We start from the raw sequence: 22,551 nt of genomic DNA on the forward strand, positions 1-22,551 counted from the left end.
CCATGTCCAACCCATTGCCAACGTAGGCCCGACGTATCGGTGTTTACTGGGTATTTGTTTGTGATATTTCAAGCGTTTTAAAATTTCAAAATAATCCCATTCAATTACACGGTTGACGATGGAAATTTACTGAATTTAGAGAATGCACGCCATTAACCACCTGTTAAATACTTCAGGATACTGCTCTCTTTAGTTTGGGTGACAGCTATTTATAGGTATGGAAAATTACTACGTATACTCATATTCATAATATCAATAACAGTATTCATCAGACTTTTTTAGTTCGTTGAGTATTAATTCGTGGCTGAAGTCAGCAACAGTTTTTCTTTAGACAAAGTTGAAAACAGATTTGGTATCAACCATGAAAACCCAGGTGTTCATCGTGTTTGTGATTTTAGTTTCTCTGAGACTCCGTTCATGGATGCTTGAATCAGAAGCAGCACCGGCCAAAGAGTTGGTGCGAGAAAAAAGGAGCGATTGTTTGTGTATACCTGGGAACTTGACAGAGCAATGTAAGTATTACTGATTGCCGATTAATGTGCTTTATGTGCTCTGTGTTTATCCAGTGGCGTGCGCAGCACATTGGGGGTGGGGGGATAGGTTGTTCGGTTCCCCCAAATGGAGTCTGATTAGGAGTGTAAGGTGCGGGCGACATCAGTCATTTCGGGGGAAATGACTGATTTCCCCCGAATGACCAACAAAAGTGGGGGGAGGGCGTGACCAACTGCCCCCCCCCCCCTTTGAGCACGGCATAATATACATACGGTTGCGTGATATTAGTGACACTATAATTCTGTCCAGCCAGCTAGCTCCAGATATTTCCAATTAAAAACAGTTTTAAAAGACATTTTAAAATATATCACTCCTAGTACAATATACAGTATAGGAAACGCGTGCCTTCTGATCCATTGAATGGAATTATATTTGCAACTTTAATGCCTTATGCCATGGTTGGTGTCATGATATTGACTCAAATGACCATGAAGAAGCCTACAAGAAAATACAAAAACTTCAACAATATAGTCCTTAAACGTAACTTATTGATATTGCTGCCCATTTAAAACGAATTTCTAAATGCAATACTTCTAAAAACCATGAGATTATAGGATGAATTGGACATTTCTATTGATGACAAAGATAGGGAGAAAAGAATGCAGCATCAATGTATACCAGATAACAGAATATAATAGAGAATATCCTGCAAGAAGAACGAGAGACGACTCCATAATAATGAAGCTGGTTCTAATTAATGATAATATAGATTAGTGATATTGAGGTTTTCTTGATGTTCTGCGTCAAGTAGATAGGGGCGGTAAATAACAAGCGTGTTTTTTTGTGCTTGCGACGACTCAATCACACCCGTGGCTTGTATGAGAACAAAAGGTACCACTGGTTCAACTGGGCGCTATCACATGACGTTTTTTTGATCACTTATTGACAGTAGCCTGCCTTACAGTATCAGTTTCTTATCGTCCTAATCTTTGTATTTTTATCAAGATTATTAAAGTTTGTCTGCTCATCTATTTTTGTACTTTTTTTGTAAAGAGCATGAGCTTACGTAATGGGCTTAGGTTTATTTATTGTTAAACTGGATGACCGCAAACAAACTGTCGTTAAATGATAGTAAAACAGAAGTCTTCATTGCTGCATCATCATATTATTATCACAAACATCTGCTACCTAATATAACTCTTTCTATTGGAAATGAACACATTGAATCTGCAAAGAACATTCGGAATTTGGGTGCCTCATAATTAGTGGACACTCAATAATTCGTTCAATAAAGACTTAGTCACAGGCCAGTTCCAAAAATTGCTTAAGTACAGGCCCTATGGGAAAACCAATGTTGTTGTTGTCCATTCACCCATATAGTAATAGCAATCAGATTTTGGTTAGTGTATCATACAGAATTCACTCTTATTTAAATGAGGTTAAAGGTTAATTGTATACATTTATTCATATTTTATTCATATAATATACATAACAATTACGTCCTTTTGTGTCTTTATTATGCTAATATGTCTTTGTATGTCATTTAGTATCCTTCAGTGTCTTTTAGCGTCTTTATAAGGTTTTCTTTGGCTTTCCCTGGCTTTCTTTGGCTTTCCCTGGCTTTCCTTGGCTTTCTTTGGCTTTCCTTGGCTTTCTTTGGCTTTCCTTGGCTTTCTTTGGCTTTCCTTGGCTTTCCTTGGCTTTCCTTGGCTTTCTTTGGCTTTCCTTGGCTTTCTTTGGCTTTCCTTGGCTTTCCTTGGCTTTCTCTGGCTTTTCTGGGCTTTCTCCGGCTTTCTACGGCTTTCTTTGGCTTTTCTGGGCTTTCTCTGGCTTTCCTTGGCTTTCCTTGGCTTTCTCTGGCTTTCCTTGGCTTTCTTTGGCTTTTCTTGGCTTTCTCTGGCTTTCCTTGGCTTTCTTTGGCTTTCCTTGGCTTTCTACGGCTTTTCTTGGCTTTCTCTGGCTTTTCTTGGCTTTCTCCGGCTTTCCGTGGCTTTCTCTGGCTTTCTTTGGCCTTCCTTGGCTTTCTCCGGCTTTCCTTGGCTTTCTCTGGCTTTTCTTGACTTTCTCCGGCTTTCTCTGGCTTTCTCCGGCTTTCCTTGGCTTTCTCCGGCTTTCCTTGGGTTTCTATGGCTTTCCTTGGCTTTCTTTGGCTTTCCTTGGCTTTCTCTGGCTTTCCTTGGCTTTCTCTGGCTTTCCTTGGCTTTCTCTGGCTTTCCTTGGCTTTCTCCGGCTTTTCTTGGCTTTCTCTGGCTTTCTCTGGCTTTCCTTGGCTTTCTCTGGCTTTCTCCGGCTTTCCTTGGCTTTCTCCGGCTTTCCTTGGCTTTCTCTGGCTTTCCTTGGCTTTCTCTGGCTTTCTCTGGCTTTCCTTGGCTTTTCTTGGCTTTCTATGGCTTTCCTTGGCTTTCCTTGAGCTTTCCTTGGCTTTCCCTGAAGCTTTCCTTGAGCTTTTGTTTTTCCTTGAGCTTTCTTTGGCTTCCTTGGCTTTCTCTGAAAGCTTTCCTTGGAAAGCTTTCAGAGAAAGCCAAGGAAAGCTAAGGAAAGCCAAAGAAAGCTCAAGGAAAGCCAAATAAAGCCAAGGAAAGCCAAGGAAAACCATATAAAGACGCTAAAAGACACTGAAGGATACTAAATGACATAGAAAATTATATTAGCATAATAAAGACACAAAAGGACAGTATTGTTATGTATAATATATGAATAAATGTATATAATATAATAAAATATGAATAAATGTATATAATTAACCTTTAACCTTATGTATTATGCATATATTTGACCTTTTAACTCATTTACATACTTGTGAATTCTGTATGATACATCACATCTACCTAAATTTCTGGGCATTACACTTGATGACAACCTAACTTGGAGGTCACATATTAACAACATTAGTAAAACATGTTCTAGAAATATTGGTGTCCTAAACAAACTTAATCTTTTTTTACCAAAAACAAGCCTGTATCAGTTGTATTGTACGCTAATCTTACCATATTTAAGCTACGGTATAATATTGTGGGGTTCTGCTAATAAGTATAATTTAAACTTGTGAAGCTCCAGAAAAGAGCAGTTAGAATATTATAAATAATAGTTCGTATCTTTGCCACACCAAACCATTGTTCGAAAAGTACAATTTACTTAATATATGCCATCTGTATAATAAAGAACTGGGTATATTTATGTACAAATATCATAAGGGTCTATTACCAAGTTCATTTGACAACTTGTTCATAAACATGAAGTCTATTCACAATTATAATACCAGAAAGAAAGAGAATTATCGAAGTGACATCCATAAAGTCACTGATGTTTTAACACTTGGTCCTAGGCTGTGGAATAGTTTGCCAAGTGAAATTAAAGAAGCTAAACTGGTAAATGAATTCAAAAATAGTATGTTAAGGTATCTAAAAGATAACAAATAATGTCACAATTCATATTGTGCTGAATCTATGTTATTCACTATACTATTTGATACTACACTACTGCTTAATATTTGCCTACTTAAAATTGTATTATGGTAAATTAAAGATGGGTTCTTATAATTCATATTGTGCTGACTCGATGTTATTCATTATACTACTTGATACTATACTACTGCTAAAATATTTGTTTGCTTAAAATTGTATTATGGTAAATTAAGATGGGTTCTTTGTTTATTTATTTATGTTCTTTGTTTTATTTATTTATGTTTATGAGTATATTCGTTGTTTTGATTAAATTATAATTATTTGTTAGTTAAAAGGAGGTACATCGTTATCAGGCCTCGGCTTTGTGATGTACCTTCCTTCATCAAATCTTGTTAATACACAATAATTGTATATAATAATGCTATAATGTTTGTATGAGATTGATGAAAATAAAGATTGATTGATTGATTGATTTTCCTTCCTTGCTTTTTTCCTTTCTTTCATTCTTTCTTTCTTCCTTCCTTTATTTCTCTCCTTCTTTCTTTCTTTCTTTCTTTCTTTCTTCCTCGCTTTTGGAAGATGGGGTAAGAATTATTTAAAAAAAATTAATAGCTGAACCCAATAGTTCAGCGAGGGACTGGAAACGACATATTGATGACTACATATAGAGTTTATTCAATAAACCCAAGCAGAACGAGAGCTGCTAAGTAACCGTTATCCGAACCATAAACACATGCATGATCAGACAACGAGTGTTCAATTTCCTCATAGCTTCCCACGTTGTACACACGTCAGTCGAATTTGGCGGTGTTGGTTTGTTAACCCTCCAAGCTATAACATCGTTCACTTTGTGTTGAACTTTGTATGTGGGCCTCACTGTAATAACATAAAGATCAGTCTGATCAGTGTGATATCATTTTAAGAGGTCACTTCACATGATTAAGCTAAACAGCCTAATTTGGCCCTGATTTGGTAAAATGATCTAACTTGAAATTAAAATCGGTGTTTCTAGAAAAAGAGCTTTAAAGTTTGAACACTTGACGTTTTTCTTTTTGAATAAAATAAATTATTAAACAGATCTAATGTCTTAGAAAATATATAAACCTCATTATTTGGCGCAGAAAAAAGTTAAGAGTCCCACGTAACATCGCATGGTAAAAAGTGAAAAGTAATTGAACAAAATGGTGTTGTTCAACGATATTTTAATATAAAATTATACACTGACGTTTCGTACAAAAGTACTTTATCAAAGTGAGCAAAAACAACCGTGACACTCCCATCACGCGCCACTACAACGAGATTCCCCATATTCCGTCTGATCTTAAAGTCAGTGGCCTTCTCCAAACCTCAGGTTCAGATCACTAGCGTTGGTTGAAGGAACAACATACAATCAATCAATTAATTTATTTCATCCATTCATATACATACTATATGCCATTACGGCACCCTTGCTGGCCCTGATAGCATCGGACTTAATGTCCAATTTTCTGCATTCAAACTTTAATTTCCTTTTGGTCACGCCCTGACCACTTGGTAGATCTTCATTCTCTCCATTATAGCAGTTTTTTGTATTAATTTCCTGTGTTTTCTCATTTTCTTTTTTCCTTATTCCTTTCTCTCTTTCTTTCTTTCTCTCCCTCTTTCTTTCTCTCTTTCTTTCTTACCTCCTTTCTTTCGTTTTTCTTTCTTTCTATCATAGGCCTACTTTCATTATTCCTTTCCTTTTTAGTTCGTTTTTTTTCTTTTTTTCTTTAAATTCATTATTTCTTTATTCCTTAAAAGACTCACCACTTCTGTAAAATGCATGCAAGTCACCAAGCACCATCTCAACAAGTATTCTATAGATGGAAAACACAGACTCTCTACAAATACTGCCTACAAAGAAAAGCAAATCAATCAAGGTGGAACGGAGTCAGAGAACATGAACAAAGAGAGCGACATCTGATACTGAATGAGATGTGCAGAGGTCAAACAGACAGAGCAGGCCTTGGTTTCAAAAAGAACCAGAAACTGTAAAGAGGCATGAAACCCCAAGAACACAGGAAATGCCTCACTAGTCTGGTAAAAGACGTAGATGAAGATGACATGCTTGTGTACCTCTATGGCTGCGCCAAACAAGGACAATGGCTCAGATGGGACTCTGCCATGCAAGTAGATACATCTTGGAAGAAGCTCCTTTATATATGGACACCAGAGCTCCTATCTTTCCATGTCAATGCCATCCACGACCAACTTCCATCACCAGCTAATTTGAGACTCTGGGGAAAGACCAACCTCGGATCCTGCCATTTATGTCATCATAATAACTGCACTCTATTCCATATCTTAAATGGATGTAACTATTCTCTGCAGAGTGCACCTTTGTTTCATAACCATGAAGGTATAGGACATTTTTTGTTTTTGCTATAGCCCCCGAATGAAATTTATTTAATTATGTTTGTACTCACTCAGGTAGCATTGTGTGTGAATTTTACATCCGGACTAGAGGCTATTCTTTTTTTATGAGCATTTTAGTGTCTAAAATGGCCCAAAATGAGGGTTTTTCAATATTGCCGTCCGTTTCTAATCGTCACCCCCATAGGCTTTACATGTAAAATAAAAAGGCTCGTAAAAATTTAATAGCCTCTAGTTCGGATGTAAAATTCACACAAAATGCTTTTTGAGTGATTACAAAGATAATTAAATACTTTTCATTCGGGGCTATGTGGAATTTTTTTTATGTATTCCTTGTACAATGACATTTCACAATAAAATGTCCATTGGAAACAAAGGTGAGTGGTAGATACAACTGGAGACAGGATCAGACACTGAAAGCTGTAGCAAATGGCATAATGCCCTTCATTGAAGAGGCAAATCAGAAGTCGAGCACCCCTCCAGAAGATACCCACTATATGACTACTATCAAATTCAGCCCTGCAGATGGTGTAACCTACCGGAATCCAGCACTGCCTCTTCCAACAAGGGACTCAACAAACCTGTTACAGAAGGCCAATGACTGGTAATTTCTGATGGATGAGGAACATAAGCAAGTAGTATTTCCTCCCATAATCACAGAGACTGCAACACGTCCTGATATTACAATCTATTCTGAAAGGACCAAAACAGTTATCATCATTGAGCTTACAGTCCCAATGGAAGAAAACCTGTCAAATGCCAATGCAAGAAAGAAAAGCAAATACCAAGATCTTGTAGCCGACTGCGAAAATAGGGGATGGTGTACGCACTACTTCCCAATTGAAATTTGAAGCAGAGGTATTTACAACACATCGCTGACAAAATGCATCGCTGCTCTCGGAGTACAAGTGGAAAGAGACGTAGCATCACGGATGTGGCTTCTAAAACCGCACTCAGTCAGAACCAGCTATGTGATATGGTTATGCCGTCAAAGCAAAGCATTCCGAAAGATAGACCTGATTCAAAGCTGGAAACCATCTCCATGTGAAGATAAAGAAGACGAACCAGCACAAGACACTCAGACCTAAATATGCCAAGTGACACTTATAAATATTCCTCAACGACACTTTTCATAGCTGTACACTAGTCCTGCCTGCTGCCTTACATCACCCCGGGTGGACCGTTGCAACGGTGTGGCACTTGCTAGTGTAACAAGCTGATTTTGTTTGTGTGTTAGTTAGACCGCAACAAGGTGATTTTTCCAATTTTGTCATTTTCCAAGAGAGAAATACACCAGGAGTGCTCTTCTTAAGAAGGGTGAAATTAGACTCCAAAGATGACCGCGCTGGTGATCGCTGATGATGGTTTAATTAAATCTATCTCTGAGGGAAGCGTGACGGTTGTGCGCACTTAAAATCAATTTAACACACCAGAGTCTGGTCCTAAGTCCAGAGACCTCAGAGAATCAATTGATGCCTACCCAAGACAAGGAGATATGCAGTTCATGAAAATACTTCCCAAGACACCTTCAAAGAGGCATTATAATGGAGTGCTCATCTGTATAAGGGTGAAATAAGGCTCCGAAGGTGACTGCGCTGGTGCTCTACCAATGAATTACTTCTTCTCTTTTCATTTTCCTTCCTTGCTTTTTTTTCTTTCTTTCATTCTTTCTTTCTTCCTTCCTTTCTTTCTCTCTTTCTTTCTTTCTTTCTTTCTTTCTTTCTTTCTTTCTTTCTTTCTTTTTTCTTTCTTTCTTTCTTTCTTTCTTTCTTATTTTCTTTCTTTCTTTCATAGGCCTACTTTCATTCTTTCCTTTCCTTTCCTTTTTTCCTTTCTTTATTTCTTTCTTCTCATTTCTTTTTCCTTCCTTTCTTTCTTTCCTCCTTTCTTTCTTTCTTTCTTTCACTTTTCTCTATCTTGTTCATTCTTTACTTTCTTCCTTTATTTTCTTCAGTCTCTCTTCCTCTTTCTTTGCATTTCATTTAATATCTAGAGTTTGTCTGCGACCACTTTCACTCGCGCTGCTTTAATTTGCGTGTTGCGCCATTTCTCATTTTTGTTTTCCGCGCTCGCAGACATTCTCTATTTTGCTTACTTTGATAAAGTACTTTTGTACGAAACGTCAGTGTATAATTTTATATTAAAATATCGTTGAACAACACCACTTTGTTCAATTACTTTCATTATTTGGTGATTTGAGGCTGTCACCAATGAAAAGAGCGCCCTTACATTACCCATGATATGGATTTATCTTAAAATTTCCAAATTTCAAGTTATTGTTAATTCATTTTAAGCCGGTGGTAACCAGTATTTCAAAAAAGGGTGTAGCTTTGAATTGATGTGATGGGATTAAATTTTATTCAATATCTATGCCAACCAACAGATCGTTCTACGGTTTCACGATTTAAATTACTATATGCCTATGGCCCTAGATTGCCGAGAAGGATTGATGCAAACATCATGCATGTGAAATGTTCCAAAGGTTAATGAACGAGAATGAAAAGAACAGATTAACTTTATCATGTTTGTCTCCCTATGCATGAGTGCGTATATTTATGGCATTTACAATATTTTCTTATGTTCTTGTTAGGTATGGGGTATTATTAAAATAAAAAATAGATATATTAAATGAAATCCTGGCACAAATAAATCGTCTTCATTCAATTGTGCTCTCTCTAAAGCAAGTAGAAATAGCTTGTACACTTTCAACATGGGAACACGTTTTGACGTATCTATAATTAGTAAAAAGAAGTAGCTCAGCGGCCAGCCAACAAAAAACAAAAAGAAAATGTCTATAGTAGGCCCTATACGAGAAACAAGATTTTTTCTCTGAATTGGCCGTATTTTACGTGTAAGAAAAGCAATCGCATTATCGTGTTCACTCAAAAATTTAGAAACGGGGCATTTCTGGGTTAGGTATCTATAGATTCTATAGAATTTAAGATTGATATATTTTCGATGGTAAATATATTTCACTTTCAAAGTTTGTAGTTTTCATAATTGCAATTTCTGAATATTATATAAAAAGCGGTAATAAGTCTATAAATGTAAGAGTATCGGATCATTTTAAATGTTAATAAATGCGAAACGCCGGCGGTAGACACCAGCAACATCAGGGATTGCCGCGATTCTTGCAGTAGCTTTTATGAATAGAATACAATAGTGGATACAATAGTGGATACAATAGCGGAACAATAGAGCTCTCTCACGGGCAAATAAACCTCGTCGCGTTTTGCTAAATTTCACTTCTTCTTTTTCATGAACTAACCGTTATTTTTTAAACTTGTGGCAAAACATCGACCGATGTTTTTAATACATATTTGGTGCATACGCACCAATGTGAACCTCGCGCCAATCGGGCCGTCTTTACGTACCAGAAGTAAAGTTTGACATATCGCACGACTCTGGGATATTTGGTTAAAAAGATAGAGGGTTAAGTGCACAAAGTACCAAAAAGTAACTATATCTCATTAACCAATGATCGTACAGATGCGCGACCACTGAATTTTTTGTTCCTTATGACCAGAGGAAAAGTTTGACATATCGCACGACTACACAACGGCTCTATAGGATCATTGGTTAATGTTTAAGTATGCATGTCCCTAATGGTACACCGTATTAACCTCAAACACCCCTATTACCTATATAAATTAATCGAAGAGTGTGTATAACCAATCAGCAGAAAGAAAAATGTCGATATCAATTTGCCCATGACTATCACTGACGGGTCACTGGCCTCGATGGTCAGAGTACGCATGTGCAATTCAGCCTCTACACAGCAAACAAGTCATAGAACGTCTAAAATATACAAAAACTCTTAAAATACTAAAATTTCACGTTTATTATATTACACATTATTATCGCTTGAATATTTGTTTTGATGAAAGTGTCATAAATATTTAAATGAAGGTAAATACAATTTAAGTAAAACAGGCTTTTCTTCACTTTTCCACATTCCGCTCAGAAGTAAACACTAATACTCGCGCCTCCCGGCGCGAGCAATAATAAGGGTAAACTTCTGGCGACATTCAAATGATTCAATGCTTACATGGAGACAGATGTTACGTAAAGACCATTATCCCCAGATGAAAATATCGGGTATTTCTACATCAAATCATGAAATGTTTGAACGCGTATGTTTTCAAGATACACGTTGGACTTTGTATGAAAGCTGGCGTTTTTACTCTGCCTGAATGTTGGTGAATTAAGGGATCTGGAATGAGCGTTTTGACAGTATTTTTTGTGGGACATGAGAGCACATCAGACATATCGAATTGCATTCTGAATACGAAGAATGTCTTTCTGATATCAAATATTTCATTTTTTGAAATTCATGATATGATACAAATTTTATGACAAATTATTAAAATTTGATATTTTTCACATTTTTGATATAACAGTCCTCGAAATAAATTTTATAAATCTAATGATATATTCTTAAAGTGTATGTAGCTTGAAAATGTTGACCTTTCATATTGAAGATATGGATTTTTTTCCAAAAAGACCTAATATTTGTTGGTGTTTTGGGAAAAAATCCACATCTTCGATACGAAAGGTCAAAATTTTCAGTTGATCGTCGGCTTTTCAAAAATCTAAATTATTTGATATCAGAAGGACATTCTTAGTATTCAGAATGCAATTCGATATGTCTGATGGGCTCTAATGTACCACAATAAATACTGTCCAAACGTTCATACCCCTAAACATTTTTTAATGCATCACAAAGATGGTGGCGTTTTTACTTTGCCTGAATGTTGGTGAATTAAAGACAAATATATTATGTTGGTGCATTCGATATAGTGGGAATTTCCTGTAAAAAAGATCATGATAGAACCATTTTATACCTTCCGACGCACAAGCCCTAATTCGGTCGATTCACAATACGATGAGCCTCCTGCGGCTGCTGGGAAAAGCCAAATACGCAGTGCAATGGGGAAACGTCGACTCCAAAGCCCGCGTAATATGAATACAACAGGAACATTACGTCGACTGTGTGTTTAAATGATGTTACAAGTGAAAGCACATTAAAATAGCAATTACATTATTAGTAGATCCATTTTCTATGTATTGATTACACGAAATCATTCATGGAGCTGTTTTCAATATCATTATTTATTATCACACTCGCGTGAAAATCCGATGTTGGCTAAACCGGCTATGGAGGTCAAAAATTGGACTGATAAGAGCAACGGCTTACGAAATTTTTTTAAAGTAAAAAAATTTTAATTTTACTTCATTAAAGTTTGGCGGAGGCGGGTTTCGAACTCACGGCGCACTACTTTGGACACACTATGAACCCAGCGCCTTAGACCACTCGGCCACTTGTCTTGTTGCAATCCATATGAAACTTATTTGAAGATATAATCGCAACTTCAACATAGGCCTACCACGTGACAAGCAAAGGCATAAAACGTACCATATTTTGGAATTTTATTTACCTAAAAACATTTATGTGTATTATTAGCGCTCAATTGTTGTTAACTGATGCGTGTTCTATAGGCCTATACAAAAAAAATCCAGCAATAAACATGATAAATGGGCGTCTATATGGACAATACATTATATCGATTTTGACACGTGCTCGTGTGTCAGTACATTTCCATGGTCAGTAAAATACTACAGAGGAACCTGCCATTTTTCTTGTATAAACGTTCAATGTTTTGATCAAGTATGTGAATAATCGACATTATACCCTTAATGTTTTTTCAGGAAATAAAAGATTAGATTACCATAAAAACGAAACAGTAATCTTTGCTTGGGTCCAATGTAATATTTACATAGAATTTTCAACGTTTTTTTTTCTATCCCTATTCTTGCTAAATTAAAAAAATATTTTGGCGTATATAAAATTGAAATAAAATTCTCTGCCTCTTAAACGACATTAAATGTGCTACAATTGGGTATCACGAATCGTTATATATGATGTGCAGTTAATATTCATATTTTCTTTTATACAGAGGATGCTTCAGTTTTGACAGGAAAAATATTTTCTTGAAAACCCTCTCACTCGGTTATTTTAAAAAGGTTACCACGCTTCCCTAGAATGTGCAATAAATTAGCATTAAATTTTTTCTTATTCTAACAGCAAGCGTCTCTAGAATGCAGTATGGCGAAATGTGGTGTAGGCTTAGGTGATTTACCGAAAAGGTCAATTTAGCTCACGCCAGAGTCATGCCCCGGGGTCATGCGACATGGCGTTCCTTGTACAGCTCGTATCAGGAGTGATGTTACTCTTGTGTCATTAAAACCTACGCTAGTCTTATTTTCAAAACATATTTTGTTGCCTTTGTTTACTGTATTTGATCATTTTTGCTTTTCTTTTTATGTTGCTCTATGTTATTCGAAACCATGTAAAAAGGCTAACTATAGGTTAAATACCACTATTAGAGCGGGTACACCGATGTTCCGAACCACCTATGTTCCGAAACACCGATGTTCCGAATGCAGAATCGCAGGTCACAGTCATTACACTCCAAGTATGGAATGCCATCATGTACATATTATTATTTAAGCATTTATACATAGTTTCATTTTAACACTTGATAGCAGGAACCTACCTGGTTCTAGTTAAACCTAATCATGGGTGAAATCATTGTTGACATATTTTACGCCCAATTGGGCGCTTTTTTCAATTTTAGTTATTTCACATGATACAGATATGTAACCTGGATCAAATTAAATCTCATAACTTAAAAATTATTTCTTGACATATTTACGCCCAATTGGGCGCTTTTTAAAATTTTCGTTATTTCACATGATAGAGGAATGTAACATGGATCAAATTATATCTCATAACTTAAAAATTAATTGTTCACATATTTTACGCCCAATTGGGCGCTTTTTAAAATTTTCGTTATTTTACAAGTATGAGGAATGTAACCTGCATCAAATTATATCTCATAACTTAAAAATTAATTGTTCACATATTTTACGCCCAATTGGGCGCTTTTTAAAATTTTCGTTATTTTACAAGTATGAGGAATGTAACCTGCATCAAATTATATCTCATAACTTAAAAATAAATTGTTGACATATGTTACGCCCAATTAGGCGCTTTCTTCTATTTTCGTTATTTAAGGGCGTAAACCACCAAATAACTTCTCCATTGAAAAGCACGTAAAAATCACCTTTTTAAAACGGCGTTTTCTACCAGTCGTGACAATATTTTTCACTTTTTAACGTCATCCCTGTATTAATTAAGGACTGAAATTTCATTTAAGCTTCAATTTTGGGGAACTTTACAGGTGCAGTTTTCATATCTATTTTAGTCATCTTTCATTTAAATCAAAGCATGCCAACCTCACGAAGAACATGGTCCCTAAGGACACCACATTGTCTCATGTAGCCATATACGTTTAACCGGAACTCATCACCATTGCACCTTTCGCACACTGATTTAGTGTAATACGCCATTAACATGATAGAGGGGTGTCACCAGCGCACTGAATGGTCTATTGTTCTATTGTGTCCGATTTGAGCGCTGACATATTGTAAAAAGTTGCCAATCAATATTCATGAGAGTGTACATTCAACGTCCAATTTTCGAAATTGGGTGACTTGTGCTTGGCAGGTGTAAAATACATCTGACTGGGCGTTTTAAATACGTAACGCATAAAGGCATTGACATCATCGAATGGCTGCCTATAGTGCTGTTAGTGTTAGGCCTTTGTGGGGGGGGTGGGGGGCTGTGTTTAGTTTCTATAATAATTATTATAAGGCCTACATTTATTTGTTATTCCTTTCTTTTCCTTTCTCTGTATTTATTCTTTCCTTGCTAAAGTATCACTCCCTCTTCTTATCTCCCTTCCCTTCTCCATCCCCTCATACTTTTTGTCCCTCTTTCTCTCTTCCTCCAGCCCCCTCTCATTCTTCATGTCCCCTCCTCCACCTCTTCCTCCCTCATCCCCTCCCAAGACCTCTCACAAAAGAGCTGCCCCCCTTCAGTACGCCACTGTTTATGACATTCTCCTTCTTAAGATAAAATAAAATGTCAATTTGTGAAACAACTTTAATATAGGCCTATACCGGTATACTTATTATATGTTACATGTAGGCCTATACGTAGCTATTACCATTATACAGTGTGGGCCAAAAACAACTTTACCCAATTTAAAAGGTACATATCTCAAAATTAAAAAGTCTGCTTCAAATTGTTTTTACACATTCGTAAAGAACATCTTCTTAAGAGTATTTGGTGAAAAAACTATTCAAAAATGTATTAAATTAAAAACGTGACGCTAGTTTTAAATCAAAGGGTCAAAATCAACTTTGTCCACGTGAAGGCCTACTAGCTGTCGCGTCGCATCACTTGCAATGAGACTAGAGAATGAGAACCACTCAGTATACGCACACATTTGTGAAGCAATTTTATATAACACAATCAAATAAATTAAACATAAAGAATTAAAATGTCAAGCTACGATATTTCGTCATGATATGCAGCTTTCATACTGCAAAGATATAAAAACAATTCTCTTCAAATATGCGCAAAGCAATTGTAACCTCAGACCTCATTTTTTGTCATTACGAAATGTTATCTACAAGAAAGTGTAAAGTTATTGCACTTATTGCGTACGTGGTAGGCCTATGTTTGGCAAAGTGTTGCGTCGAGAACTGACTCTGGGGTTTGCTTCAAGTTCGCTTTGAACCGTTGCAGTATTTGCAGCTGAACGGCCAGTTCTTGGACCCCGGTCTTGGACGTCCGCTTCGTGCTTTGCATCTATTCATCACACTTCCGAAGTTATGAAAGTTATCGTATTTAGAGTTATGGTAGGTTTCGGCGGGACTCTTACGTTCGGGAAACGAATCCGAAATTGACGCTACACTTCCAAAAAGCTTTCTGCCATAAAAGTCCTCTCTTTTCCTGTGAAAATCCTATCATCTCATATCATCTTGACACCTTGCAAACCTATTTATAAATAAGCCACGCAGTCACAAAATGCACGAAGGCCCATTTAAAATTCACAAATCGCGCCAGGTGAAAATGGTAATTGCGTAATTGTTATACTAATTGTTGGTCAATGACAGTGAATGGGGATTTAAATCGATTGTATTTCGTTCATTCATGTAAAAACAATTATCACTTTTCAAAGACAAGCCAAACGTGTTTTCCAATTACATGTATGCATAACGCATAATGTATGCCTTTATACTCTAACTTACTCTTAGCAATCGGACACATCCCATTGAATTGCGTGTGGACAAAGTGATTTTTTTTTTTTTTTCTTAAAACTAGCACCATTTTGTTAATTTAGCTTTGTTTGCTTTCATTTTTTCATCATATACTTTTAGAAAGATATACATTTAGAATATGTAAAAATACCATGGATAGCTCTTCTACAATTCGAGCAACCACCCTCTGAAATTGGGTAAAGTTGTTTTTGGCCCACACTGTACAGTAATAGACATGCAGACATGGCAGCCTTGATATGTAATCATTCAGCAAGCGCATTCAATTTATTTAAATGAAGCACCTACAGTCAGTGGGGTGACAACGAACTGCATCAGCGGCTAATGTGTGCCTTTTGAGCTTACGGCTACTCAATTACACCCTTGAGTGGTATAACAACAAAAGGTACTTTTCGTTATAGTAAGCGCTTTCACGCGACTTTCGTTTGATCACTTATTGACAGTAGTCTGCTAGGTAAAGCGTTAATACACTGTCTGGTCAGCTTACCGATTTAATGGTGGAAGCCCTTTGTCCCAAACAAAAGGTACCTTTCGATGAATAGCTTCTCAGGTTTCAAATCGGCACAAGTGTACAATGCGTTACATAATCTATTGCCTCTCCATTCTTAATAGCTCCATGGGTGTCACCTTGATCAAATTGAATCACATGACTTTAAATTTCATTGTTGACATATTTTACGCCCAATTGGGCGCTTTTTCAATTTTCGTTATTTCACATGATACAGATATGTAGCCTGGATCAAATTAAATCTCATAACTTAAAAATTAATTGTTGACATATTTACGCCTAATTGGGCGCTTTTCTTAATTTTCGTTATTTCACAAGATAGAGGGATGTAACCTGGATCAAATTAAATCCCATAACTTAAAAATTTATTGTTCACATATTTTACGCCCAATTGTGCGCTTTTTAAAATTTTCGTTATTTCACATGATACAGATATGTAACCTGGATCAAATTAAATCTCATGACTTAAAAATTAATTGTTTTTACGCCCAATCGGGCGCCTTTTTTTCTATTTTCGTTATTTCACAAGATTGAGGGATGTAACCTGGATCAAATGAAATTACATGGCTTAAAAATTAATTGTTGACATATTTTACGCCCAATTGGGCGCCTTTTTTCTTTTTTCGTTATTTCACAAGATTGAGGGATGTAACCTGGATAAAATTAAATCTCATAACTTAAAAATTAATTCTTGACATATTTACGCCCAATTGGGCGCTTTTCTTAATTTTCGTTATTTCACATAATAGAGGGATGTAACCTGGATCAAATTAAATCCCATAACTTAGAAATTAATTCTTGATATATTTTACGCCCAATTGTGCGCTTTTTAAAATTTTAGTTATTTCACAAGTATGAGGAATGTAACCTGCGTAATTGTTGACGTACTTTACGCCCAATTGGGCGCTTTTTTTCTATTTTCGTTATTTCACAAGTATGAGGAATGTAACCTGCATCAAACCAAATCTCATACCTTAGAAATTAATTGTTGACATATTTTACGCCCAATTACGCGCTTTCTTCCGTTATAGAGGGATGTTACATGGATCAAATTAAATCTCATGACTTAAAATTTCATTGTTGACATATTTTACGCCCAATTGGGCGCTTTTTTCTATTTCCGTTATTTAATATTATAGAGGGATGCAACCTGGATCAAATTAAATCTCATAACTTTAAAATAATTATTGACATTATTTACGCCCAATTAGGCGCTTTTCTCAATTTTCGTTATTTCACATGATAGAGTGATGTAACCTGGAAATCTCATAACTTAAAAATTAATTGTTGACATACTTTACGTCCAAATGGGAGCTTTTTCTATTTTCGTTATTTCACAAGTATGAGGGATGTAGCCTGGATCAAATTAAATCTCACAACTTAAAAATTAATTGTTGACATATTTTACGCCCAATTGGGCGCTTTTTTATATTTTCGTTATTTCACATGATAGTGGTATATGAAACCTGGATCAAATTAAATCTCATGACTTAAAATTAATTGTTGACAAGCCTCCTGTGCTTGGGTATCCAATGAACCATTTTGATGCAGGCTCCTCACTTTTTTCTTGTTTCATTATTTCACAAGATTGAGGGATGTAACCTGGATCATTCATTCATTCATTTATTTTTTCACTCATCAAATAGCAAATATACATAGGATACATACATAATCATCATACAAGTGAGAGTGAAGGAATCACAGGAAAGGCCAAGAAGAGGCCTGAAAGTCTGTGATCCCTTTATTGGTTAATTCATCATTAGACATGGCAGCAGATTGTCATTTCAATGAAGAAGCAACAGTAAGCTGTCATATCTTGATATGAATTAACCTAAATACATGAAAAATAACAGTAAACAATAGTAAATAAGAAAATGCACAACAATAAGTAATATGAAATATAAATATCCAATGTGGTCACATAAATCAGATACAATAGGAATTAACAGTAACTTTGCATGAGATATTTTTAAATACATGGCGGAATTGATTAATCGATGATGAACTTTTAATACTGTTGTCAACATTATTCCATAACTTAGTAGCTGCATATTTAATAGAAGCCTCAGACGATCTTTATATCTGGTATTCAAGTCATGGATCTTAGACTGTTTTACAAATAAATCATCAAAAACACTCGGTAAAAGTCCATTATCATGTTTGTACATAAATAAACCAAGTTCAAATGTATACATATCCTTGACACTTAAAGTATTATACCTAATCAGTAAGGGATTTGTGCTACTTCTATAATCACTTGCACTTATAATACGAAGTGCCCTCTTTTGAATTTTAAAAAGATCATTTATGTATGATGAACATGCACATCCCCAAGCTAAGATACCATAATTGATATACGGTAATATCAAAGAGCAATACAATGTATATAACGCCTCATGTGGGAGGAAGTTTTTTAATTTATTAATGATATCGATATTTCTTGAACATGTTTTTACAATATTATCAATATGTTCTTTCCAAGTGATATTCTGGTCAATTTGTAGACCTAGAAACTTAGTGCTTGGCACTTTTTCAAGCGGTGTTCTTGAGTGCCTGTCAGAGTCAAGAAACAATTGCAAATTGTACTCAGGTTTTGTGTTCTTCTTGGTACCGAGTAACATATAATTCGTTTTTCTAGCATTGACAGATAATTTATTTACCTGGAACCATCTATTCACATTAATAAGCTCTTTGTTGAAGACCTCCTCAATAACATTAACTTACTCTTTGACAGATAATGCGAATAATCAATACCAGGAATACATTCAATTGATGAAGCCAAATTTGGACCTATGTTAAGGGCATACTACACCCATATATTGGTTTGATTGGTCTAAAAAAATATTTTTTCATTTATAGCTAGGCGATATATGCACGGATCATGTGAAATTTAAAAAAATGAAAAAAAAAAAAAAAAGAAAAAAATGCTTTTACACATTGTAGTAAGTCATTTTAGCCCTATATATTTTTTGTTTACTGTGTATCCTAGTAACTCAGATCTGTGTTTCATAACAAACTATAATTTATTCTTTTCAACATGTTCAAGTAGGGTACATGAATAGAATACATTAAATCCTTTGTTATACTCTCTATAGAAAATCTATAGTGGTGCTTGCAAAATATATAACACTGAATAAATTAAATAAACACTTACACAATGGATGAATAGTCATTAGTCAATTTAATTATATAATGTGATGTTAGGAGAAGAAAAGGCTATTAGGTCACCGTATGTCAGGTTATAGGTCAATTGGTTCAGGACTTCAGGTCAAATTTAAGCATCAATTTTTAATACACATGTAAGAGTCTGTGATATCATAATGAGGAATAATTTTGATATTCTGTCTTTAACTGGATATATATCGAGAAGTGCAAGGTGGATATACTAATATACCTTGGGATGTAAATGGTGAGTACAATTTAGAATGCCTAGTTGAGATGGATTTCACAAATAAATATAAAATAGTTACCAAAATCACAAAAGTTAAGCTTACGGAAAACTACCCAATATGGTGGTATAGGTGACAAGAATACAATTTTTTTCAACATTGCTGCAGTATGGTTGTGGTAACCTGTTACCTGGGGCTTAATTATATTTCAGTGCAATAATGTCGCAAGTTAAAAATACAAAATATAGCTCAACATTGAAAATAGAAGCATTTTAACCAGTTCCTTTTTTGATAGTTGTGGAGCACCAAGTTCATGAAGTCATAAAAGAAATCAGGAACCACATATTCCCATTTTACATATCAACTTTATTTCCCTAACGTGTTAGCAACACATATCCAAAATTTTAACGAAATCCGTTGATAGTAAGCTTTCCAAAATGAAGTGAATTTAAATCGTCAGTGATGTACCACCTTTTGGCTTCTACTTTTAAAAGCATGTAAGCTACGTTGATACCGATGCCACCAATAAAACGAGAAGATTTGCCCCTACATATTGCATACCTCTTTGTCCAATTTTTTTTTGTAATTTCTTCACAAAATACAAAAAAATGCAAAAAAAAATCAATGGGTGTAGTACCCCCTTAAGGTTAGCCGAAAGGTTTTTCATGCGCTTGATTTCAGAGGGGGGTAAGTTCATAACAGAAACAGACATGCTGAAAATGAACAAGCGTACCGGTAGGTAAGCCTACTTTAATAATTATAATAGAATATCGATCCACGGTCAAGACATGAAACTTGGCTCAGCTCAGCGGTGCCCGGAGCTCGTGATGCGGCGGGGGCACAAGCCGTTTTCGGCCATTTTCATGAGGATTTTATAAATTTTAAAATCGATTGGGGGCACTTCCTCTGGCCCCTATGCTCTCCCCATGAAGATACGCCACCGTCTAGAAAATGTGTTGATATTAAATTTATATAGCCTTTATAGGCCTATTTTTGATGAAATAAATCAACAACAACATCACAAAGCAATTATTTGTAAATCGAATTTGGGAATATTCAAAAGACAGACTTAGCAGGCCTACAAATTTCTGAATTATATAAAGTGAAAAACAATCAATCACTGCATAGTCAGCGAATCAATCAAATAGGCCTATACAAAAACTATTTAAGAAAGGAGCAAGAAAGAATAAAGAAATAGTGAATAAAAAAGAAAGAAAGAAAGAAAGAAAGAAAAAAAAAAAAAGAAATGAAAAAAGAAAAGGATAAGAAGAAATAAAAGAGGGAAGAACAGAAGTAAAAATGAGAAAAGAGGAAAAAAAAACCGAAATTTCAGCCACACGGGGACACAAAAATTTATCATAATAGATTCAAAGTCCAACGCTATATCCGCTCGGCCACACATCAGCTTACGCAATTGATTGTCCTCGAAAGGGATATAATAATTATAATTTGACGCAATGACGTGATTACAATTGTGTCCGCATAATGGCTCTTAAAATAAACACGCATGTCGGCGCTGAAATTTTGGACGAACCCGATGGAGGAAAAACCTCGTTTTGTGCAAAACTAGCTTCAATTTGGAGTGAAAATCAAATGGAATAGCAATTGGCAGAATGTTGAGAAATAATGTAGGTATTCAGATGTCTAAATTAACGTCCCGTAATCAAGATATCGATAATTTCACAAACCAGCTTTTTCTCAAGCAAATTCTCCAAAATTTTCCCCCAAAACGGGCTTTTAAAATTTAATCGGTACTGTATTTGGTTCTTCCCCATGGCAACATTATTTCTTTGATCGATTTGTAGTACAATACGAAAAAGAAGAAAACAATCACTCGCCGTGGATTTATACGGGCGCACATTTGAAAAAAACGTCATGGAACGTGTTTTTGATCTTGTGAACATGGTGCGTAAAAATGCTTTAAACGAAGGATTTTCAAACTTATTCTAAAAATTTGTATATAACACACACAAAAATGTTAAGCTACATCCAATGCACCAACATTTCACTCGCTGCGATTTTTGATTACTGAGAAAACTCTGTTTTTGAGAACAACTTTATACGTCTTTTATACGTTTTTTATACGTTTCTTCGTGTAACCTTAACAAAGTACTGAATTATTGAAGCCATTTGCAATGTCATTTGGATCTGTGTATACTTTATTATTATCACGAAATTTGGTGGTGAAGTTTGAACTTTTGTTTTTATTCAGTATATTTTTAAGTATTTTCCAGGTGTTCCTCATATTGTTTCTGTATTTATTTAGTTTATTTGTAAAGTAACTATTTTTGGCTTTCCTGAGGAGTGAGTTTAATTTATTTCTGTATATTTTATACCGATCTTGCTTGGCAGTCGTACGATGTTTCAAAAAAGATTTATACAATTTATTTTTATGGTTAATTGATTTTAAGAGTCCTTTTGTTATCCATGGAGAATGTGGTTCTTGATTATTTTTTATTAGGTACGCATTCATCATACAAGTCATTGAATTTAGATATGAAATTAGTATACATTGTATCCACCTCTTCAGTTAGAACGTCATTCCAATTAACTAATGAGAGTCTTTTTAATAACAAATTTATATTATCATCCGTAACTTGTCTTTTATATTCAGTTTGAGTTTTACTAGGTGTAGCATTATTTCCATCTATTTTTATATTAGTGTTAGTAAAAATGGGAAAATGATCACTGATATCTACTACAAAGATTCCAGATTGGTGATTGGCACAACAATTATTCGTAATGATATTGTCAATAATAGTTGCAGATGTTCTGGTAATACGAGTCGGTTTATCAATTGTTGGGTAAAAACCATAAGAATAGATTGTACTCAAGTAATCACTAATATGTTTATTGCTCTTTTCTTTAAGCAAATCAATATTATAATCACCCAAGAGATAGCTGATTTTGTTCTCAGCTGAGCTGAGTTTGTTTAGAACATAATCAAACTCAGAGTTAAAAAGCTAAATACTATTTCCTGATGTTGGTGGTCTATAGATTAAATTCAATCTCTTCACTTAAAAATTCATTGTAGACATATTTTGCGCCCAATCGGACGCTTTTTTCTATTTTCGTTATTTAACATGATAGAGAGGGATGTAATCTAGAGCAAATTAAATCTCAGGCTTAAAAAAATCATTGTTGAAATATTTCTTTATTTTGGGTGTTTAACATA

General features: G+C 35.2%; 1 long non-coding RNA gene across 1 annotated transcript in view; it reads left to right on the plus strand.

The window, feature by feature from the left end:
• Positions 1-232: 232 nt before the first annotated feature.
• Positions 233-22,551, plus strand: part of LOC140141006 (uncharacterized) — a 116,363-nt gene continuing 94,044 nt past the window's right edge. The window contains exon 1 of the long non-coding RNA XR_011857339.1: positions 233-512. This is a non-coding gene — a long non-coding RNA (uncharacterized lncRNA). The remainder of the gene's footprint in view (positions 513-22,551) is intronic.

The sequence above is a fragment of the Amphiura filiformis genome, chromosome 19 (assembly GCF_039555335.1).
Source record: "Amphiura filiformis chromosome 19, Afil_fr2py, whole genome shotgun sequence".
In the NCBI taxonomy this organism is placed as follows: Eukaryota; Metazoa; Echinodermata; class Ophiuroidea; order Amphilepidida; family Amphiuridae; genus Amphiura; species Amphiura filiformis.